Below are 7,202 nucleotides of genomic sequence, written 5' to 3'. Positions count from 1 at the left end.
ATGAGACTGACCCAAGGTCACATAACGAAATAGTAAAGAGTGAGTTCATCAAGGCTGACAGATTCCAGAACCCTTGGTCTTTCCACTGCCCCAGACCCCTTCCTTTGAGTGTTAGGCTGTCTCCCGAAGGGTGAAGAAAACTGGAGACTGGTAAAAGATTCCCACATTTACGAATTGGATAAGGTGACCTCACAGCCACATCCCAGAGCAAGGACACTGTCCCCTTAAGCAGAGCAACTGCCATCAAAGTCTAATTTTAAGAAAAAAGTTAAAATGTGTTCACATTCACACACATTTGCCTGTGTGTGGCTTTGGGCTGTGTTCTTTATTTTGTTCTAAACAGAGCTTTTTTCCTCTCTTTTTAGTCACATTTCTGGAATAACAGAACATTGTGTTCTGTATCAAATCTCATCACAGCTGCACATTAAAAAGTGTACCTCAAAGTTTCTTATTTAAAATATAGAAATGCAAGATTATAATAAGATTAAATATTTCTTTATTATGCCCTTGAGTGGGGGAGAAACAGTTTATTTATTTCCTCCTTCTTCTCCTAGGGCTTGATAGTAACCCTGTCCTCTTTTAAGTACATGGCTTTTCTGGAATTTCAAATTGTCCACAGAGCCAACCTCAGGATTATCTATCTTTCATAGGATATATTTGGCAAAAATAGACTCGTTTTCAGTGGGATGAAGGGGAAAGGAAAGAAATGGTAATGATTTAGTCCCTTGTTAGTGTGGTATTTTTTTTAAAAGCAACTTGCTTTTTACTAGTGATTAATATTTCCAAGATATTTTTGTTCAAGAAATATTTTTTAGGCTTTAAAGGCAGACACAATATCATGAAAATACCCAGAATTCATCGTTCTCATCAGCTGGTAAATTATTTGTTACCTACACCCAAAACAATCAAACTGGTGCCCCTAAAGATGCAAAAATAATCCTGGATTCAAAAACTAGAAATTAAAAACCAAATACCCATTTGTTCTGAAGTATATGAGTATCTTTAAACACTTTAATTGGAAAAAGCTTCTATTCACAAATAGAAGTTATCACCAAAATTTTATTTTCAATCAGATAAAGATATATTTTTAAAGGTTTATTTACAATTGAGTAGATGTTTGTCCCTGATTGAAGGATGAGGAAAGGGTTTCTGTACATAACAAACATAATGTTATTCCTTTTCTTTATTTTTTAATGAATGAAACAGCCTCAGAATTATACTTTGGCTATCAAATATATTCTAACATTTATTCTATAGCAGTTGGACAGTTAAATGAGCATACAAAAGTACCAAAATGTTACCAAAAATGTTCCTCTTATCAACTCCTCCATAAACTGTCATCATCAACTGGTAATCATGTTATTTTCTAATTATTAAACTTGTACAGTAATCAAAGGACCCCTTTGGGTATTTACATGCTCTATCTTTGTTCCTCTTTCTTTTATAATCTTCTTTCGATCTCTAGCCCTCCGTGAAGCACTTTATCAGATAATAAGAAAATCACTCTCCCACATAAAATAATTATTTTTAAAAACTATGGCAAAGTTAATGATCCTTATTTGCTCTGTCAGATCCCTTACACTAGAACTATATTTTGTCTGTTTTGCACAGTACTTTTGCCAAGCACACAGGGGAGTTGAAGAGATAGTAGTTGATGGTAATTATCATGCACCCTTTGTTTGTTCACAAGGGACATTTGCTGAAGATTAAAAATAAATTCACAACTAATTGACTGTCAGCCATAAGCTATACTGCTGGGACTTCCAAACTACCAACTGAAAAGAAAACGACTGAGCAAATCTTGCCAAGGCCCAACCCAAAGATTAAAAACAGCCTCCCTATTTAACTTGCCTACAGCACAGCTCATCAGATGAAAGGTAACTTCAGTAGTTCTGCAATTCCCTTCCCCCGAGGGCCCACTTTGGGAAATAAACCTTTAATTACAAATGCTATAACTGGGCTTGCTAAGCTGCCCCTTTCAAGCCACCAATGAGCAGTCATCTACCGAGCACTACCTATTTGCCTGGTACTTGTAGACTCTGAGAATACAATGATAAATAAGATATTCACAACTCTTTCCTTTGTGGTATTCAACCCCAGCAAGGAAGGAGTATAGTTAGAAACTTTACGTAGTGAAAGAAAGATGAGGAAGACAGTAATGATGCATTCCAATGGCAAACACACCTCTACTTCTTAGTTTTATTTCTTTGTCACACCTACCTCAAGTTGAAGGCAGCAATCTTTATAGTTCTCTACCTCATGCATGAAAGACAATCCAGGAAACCTTAAAAATTGTCTGTCCCAATGAACCATGACCCACAATGGTATAAGAACATTGACAAAATATGAACAACAATGGTAAAATATAATCAACTCACTAATGAGTCATGTGCATGATCCGGAGGCACAGGTAAGACAAGACTGGTGTATTTAAGGGCTTAGTTCTCCTTTGGAAATGGAGCTAATCTTGTCAGAATAGCAGTTGAGCTATTCCTCTCTCCTTTCCCTATCCATCTTTCCCCCTCCCAGATCTTCTCTCTTTTTTTTTCCCCCTTTGGCTTCCTATCTGCATCTACCTTCTTTCTTTCACAAAGTCTGACTTCATAGATGATGGTTGTATGATAGGCATTGTTAATGTCCACCAATTTCTAATTATTTACTTTTGGTTAGACAGGAGATTACATTTCCATGTTCCCTTGAAGTTAGATGCTGCCATGTGACTCATTTTGCCCAAAGGCATGTGAATGACACTCTGGACTAAGGCTTCTATGGCTTGTGTTTGACTTGCCAGCTCTTTCTCATCCCCTGCTGGGGTGAACCCTGAAGCCTGATGTCATTAGATGACAGTGTCATAAAATGACAGAGTCTCCTTCAGCCTTACTCCGTATGTGACAGTGATAAGCAAAGCTCTCCCTGACACCGTGAATGAGAAATAACCTGAAATTTTAGAGTTGTTATCACAGGATAACCTACACTATTCTGACAGAAGTAAAAGAAGAAAGATACTAACCAGCACATGCAGTCATAAGGATGTTGGCAACAGGATTCATTTAGCACACATTTACTGAACTGGCATGTAAGTGAAAGAATCCAACATGGGAAAATAGAGAAAAGATAAAGCTGTTGCCCTCAAAGAGAGGGCAAAAAAAGAAAAAAAATTGACAAATGTAAAAACAATTATGGTAGAATTTTACATATATATTTTTTAAATCAGTCAAATATGGTAAGGAAAAGTTTGGGAAATCTTTGTCTAAAGAGCGTGCAGCTGGAAGCTAGGAGTCCAGTCCTGCCATGTTTTTGTAAGTCATTATCATTGTTATCATCATCAACCTATTTATTATTACAGAGCATGTGTGACTTCAGGCAAGACACTAAACTTTTTTTTTGCATCTTTAAAGTAGAGGGAAAATACTATTTCTCTTTTTCAGATTACTGAAATGTGATTAATACCCAAGAGGATAGAATGTCTATGTACTCTGAATTCTTAAGACAAAACAACATCTCAGGCAGAGTGTTCAGTGAAAAGCCCCTGGCTGAGGTTTCAATACTTGTGTACAATTGAGCAAAAGTCAGAAAGCCTTGGTCTTTTTATATCTCAGCCAAAGGTGTCTATTGAGCTTTCACTGTGTGCCAGCTACCATGCCAGGCTCTAGAGATGGGCCAGTGAACAAGGCTTGTCTCACTCTAAAAACTGGCAGAGAACATGAACATTAAACTTTAAGTATTATGATCATTAATTGCATAATTACAAACGTTCTAAGAGCTCCACAGGATTCCACTGGACCATTTGACTGAGAGACCTAAGTGGCTTATCAGGGATGGCTGATAAACTGAGTTTGGAAGAATCTGTAAAATTAGTATCACAATGTACTTTTAAGGTGGCTATAATGGTTTTTAAAACTAAATGTAAAATTTTGGCAAATAGTTGGTTCTCAATAGATGTTAGTTATTGAACAGTGTCATAGAAATCTGTGCATATGTAATCAAAGGCAAAGTTCTAAAAGGAAAGAAAAAGGCCGCAGCTTTTACCACATATTAATCCATATGCTACTGCTATCATTATCACAATCAATATTAACACATCGCACTGAGCTGTTTCATAATTGTATTTTTATGTTTCCCCTGACAACTCTTAATTCAACCACTAGGGAAGCCCCTGTCTTCCTGTCTGCCTTGTTTTGGTTTTGTTTCATGTACCTTTCCTGGCAACGGGGTCCATTTACTTCACTGGTTACCATAGAAGCCTGCTTGTTCTGAAGGGCAGTAAGTGTTCTAGGGAAATCAGCAAACTACAGGAAGGGAAAGACTAAAAGTCTCTTGCCCAGATTATGAGTCAACCAGTAAATTCAATTCACTCTATTCCAAATTTCTTCTAGGTGGGGTCCAATCTGGGATGCAAGTGGAAGCTTAAAGGTTGTATTACTTCAATATCTGTTTTCTATAAAATCATTTTTATTTTTATTTGAAAGATTGTAAACAGTTTGAATAAGTAAGTCTCTTGATTTTACCATTTTATTTTATTTGATGACTAACTTTCTTTTATTGCTTCATAAAATGAACCTCATGGAATGTTTGCTTACTTCCCATTGCATGAGGAATAAAAAGGAGTTGCTTAAGTGTGTTTGACGATCATTGTAAATAGCATATAAACAGGACTGAAAATATAGACCTGCTCAATAGTGGGCATAGATACAGTGAAAGATACTGAATATTTATATTCATGAATCACAGTAAGATTTTCAAGATGGACCTATAAAAAGAAAAAAAAAAGTTATTCATCAGTGTATAATCCAGAGCTGAAGTTTGGCCAACATGGATTTCAACTGAGTAAATCATTTCATTCATTTGTACAAAAGGGACAACTAACATATACTTTCTCAGACACATATTATGTCATTTACCCCTCCCAATAACCCTTTGAAGTAATATTGTTATTGTCATTTTTGAATGAGGAAATTAAAATTAAAATCACAGAGAGAGAGACAGTAAGTGCTTTTTAAAAGGGCCCTTAGTCCCTCAAGAACAGAAAAATAGGAATTTTATTATTTCAGTTGTTTATGAAGTAAACTAAAATGTATATAGTTCCTAGCAACTTAGCAAAAGTATGATTTTTTTTAAAACATAAAGAAGAGGACAACTGTGCCATTCATTGCACCACAAAAGCAAAGTTATGCAGAGACAAGAGTACAAAAACAAGGGCCTTTGCTCTGTTGTTTGTTGAAAAGGAAGTGTCATTATATTGGTAAAAACAGCCCTGTCCTTTCATTCAATGGAAAGAAATCAGAAATCCAACCTGGAACAGGCTTGGGCTCAGTGGAAAAATCATGTCCCAGTGCAAAAGTAATGGCTGTTGTAAATTAATAACCATTTACAGCTTTTTATCTTGGTTAAACTGCTATCTTCCAGACTGTAAAAGATAACTTGGGCTTGTTGCAGAGCTTTTTAAAGAAAACACTCTGCCTCTTAGGAAATCCGTCTCCCTATGCTTTGCTCAGGAGTTTGAAGTCATTCTGTCAATATCTTGGAAATAACATTTCTGAAAAGCAGATTATTAGCCCTGAGTTACATCTTCCACCAGTGGAATATTTGCCTTGCCTAAATAGCAGGTGGGGCTTAAAAGTGAGAGAATATCTCTGTAGAGAATTTCTGAGTTTTCCATTACTGAAACACAAAGATGTATTTTAGGAAATTGCAGAACTGCTGCATCCAAATCAACTCAACACTTAATCAGAAAAGCACAGAATCTATCATTATTCCTATTAGCAATGAGTATATATGAGTGGATTTCACCTTGGAGATTCTCAGAGCAAAAAATTTACCAGCTGTTCTCTATATACAACAAGACTTCGCCCACACTAATAACTGGAGACTTCATAAACTGTAAGGCACAAAACCTATCACAGTATAGCTGGGGAGATTTTAACATCAAATATAATTATTCAACAAGCAGAATCAAAAGACTCCATGTCTATACACACTTGGTAAACAGCCAGGATGTAAACTGTCAGCCCCAGGATTCAGTGTTTCCCTGTATCTTGCATACTCTACGCAGTTTGCTCTGAATCACTGTTTAAAAAAAAAAAAAAAAAAAAAAAAAATTCCTATGACTCATTCTCCTCCAATCTTAGTAGAAAGCATTTCCACACCAAAGTGGACTTTATTTTTTCTTCCACTCTCAGTCAGCATTGAGTGAGAGAGAAGGTCAGGAGCCTGTTTGCTAATCCTTTCTCTGCCACAAATCACAAATCACCTCTAAGACCTGGAGTAAGTAACTTCTCATCTTGGCCTTCCTGCCTTCCTTCATCTGTAGAGTGTGGGGGTTGAGCAGGAGGATTTTGAAAGCCCCTTCCAACTTGAGGATTCCGTGATAATATAAAGCTGTTCCCAGGTGTCTGGCAAAACTCCTAGTTTCTGTCTCTCTTGTTTCCTGATGTACAGTTAAATTATGGGTCCCTCAACTGAATTTCAATAAAAAAGGCTCTTACCCAGGGTTAATTGCAAGTTTTGAAAGGGGGAAGGGAAGAGCCCACATGAAGAGTTGCTGAGAGCCCAGCAATTGCTACCAGGACTAGAATCAGCATATCCGTTTTGCCAGAATTCTTCTCTGAGGTCACAAAGCCCAATCCTCTTAATAAAAGAAGCAGGTTCAGCTAGAATTTTCCCACCCAGTCTAACAATGATGGAATTTCAAGACATTGTTCAGTTGCTGTCATAGGAAATTGAAGTTTTTAGATCGAAGCTGGTATTACTAGTATCTCTTGTTAAGAGGCAAACCAGAAACAATAAACTTTTATCCAGAAAAGAAAAAGTGTTTATTTAAACCCAGAAGTATCTATTGCTGTATCTCAATATGCCCAGCCGCAGGGCCACAGTAAGAGGTTCATAGCTGAGCCCTTCCTGCTCTGCCCACATCATAACAAACATGTTAATACATACATACATACCCAATCTCATCCTAAATATAACATTTTTCTTTAAACTGCAAAAGGATTTTTATAATTTTGTTTTTGAAACTTTCATTTTGCAGTGTATTTCTCTTATTTTTTAGCCTATAATTTTTTCCAGTTTTTAAATATTTTCATCAGCTTTTAAAAAGTTTCACGTCTAGAGTGCCCAATAAATTAAAATCTCCCTGATTAACCTTACGTTCAACATTCTTCTGAAAATACACCAGACCATCAGAACTGGCCACATAGTAAAAG

General features: G+C 36.4%; 1 long non-coding RNA gene across 1 annotated transcript; it reads right to left on the bottom strand.

Moving 5' to 3' along the window:
• Positions 1–4,498: 4,498 nt before the first annotated feature.
• On the bottom strand, positions 4,499–6,590 carry LOC109029090 (uncharacterized). Its single transcript, XR_008670235.2, has 2 exons — positions 6,486–6,590; positions 4,499–4,750 (listed from the first exon to the last, which is right to left on the bottom strand). It is a non-coding gene; the product is annotated as an uncharacterized lncRNA (long non-coding RNA).
• Between the last annotated feature and the right edge of the window lie 612 nt (positions 6,591–7,202).

Source organism: Gorilla gorilla, chromosome 10, assembly GCF_029281585.2.
Source record: "Gorilla gorilla gorilla isolate KB3781 chromosome 10, NHGRI_mGorGor1-v2.1_pri, whole genome shotgun sequence".
NCBI lineage: Eukaryota > Metazoa > Chordata > Mammalia > Primates > Hominidae > Gorilla > Gorilla gorilla.
The sequence above is the reverse complement of the archived record's forward strand: the minus strand, read 5'-3'. Positions and strand labels throughout refer to the sequence as shown.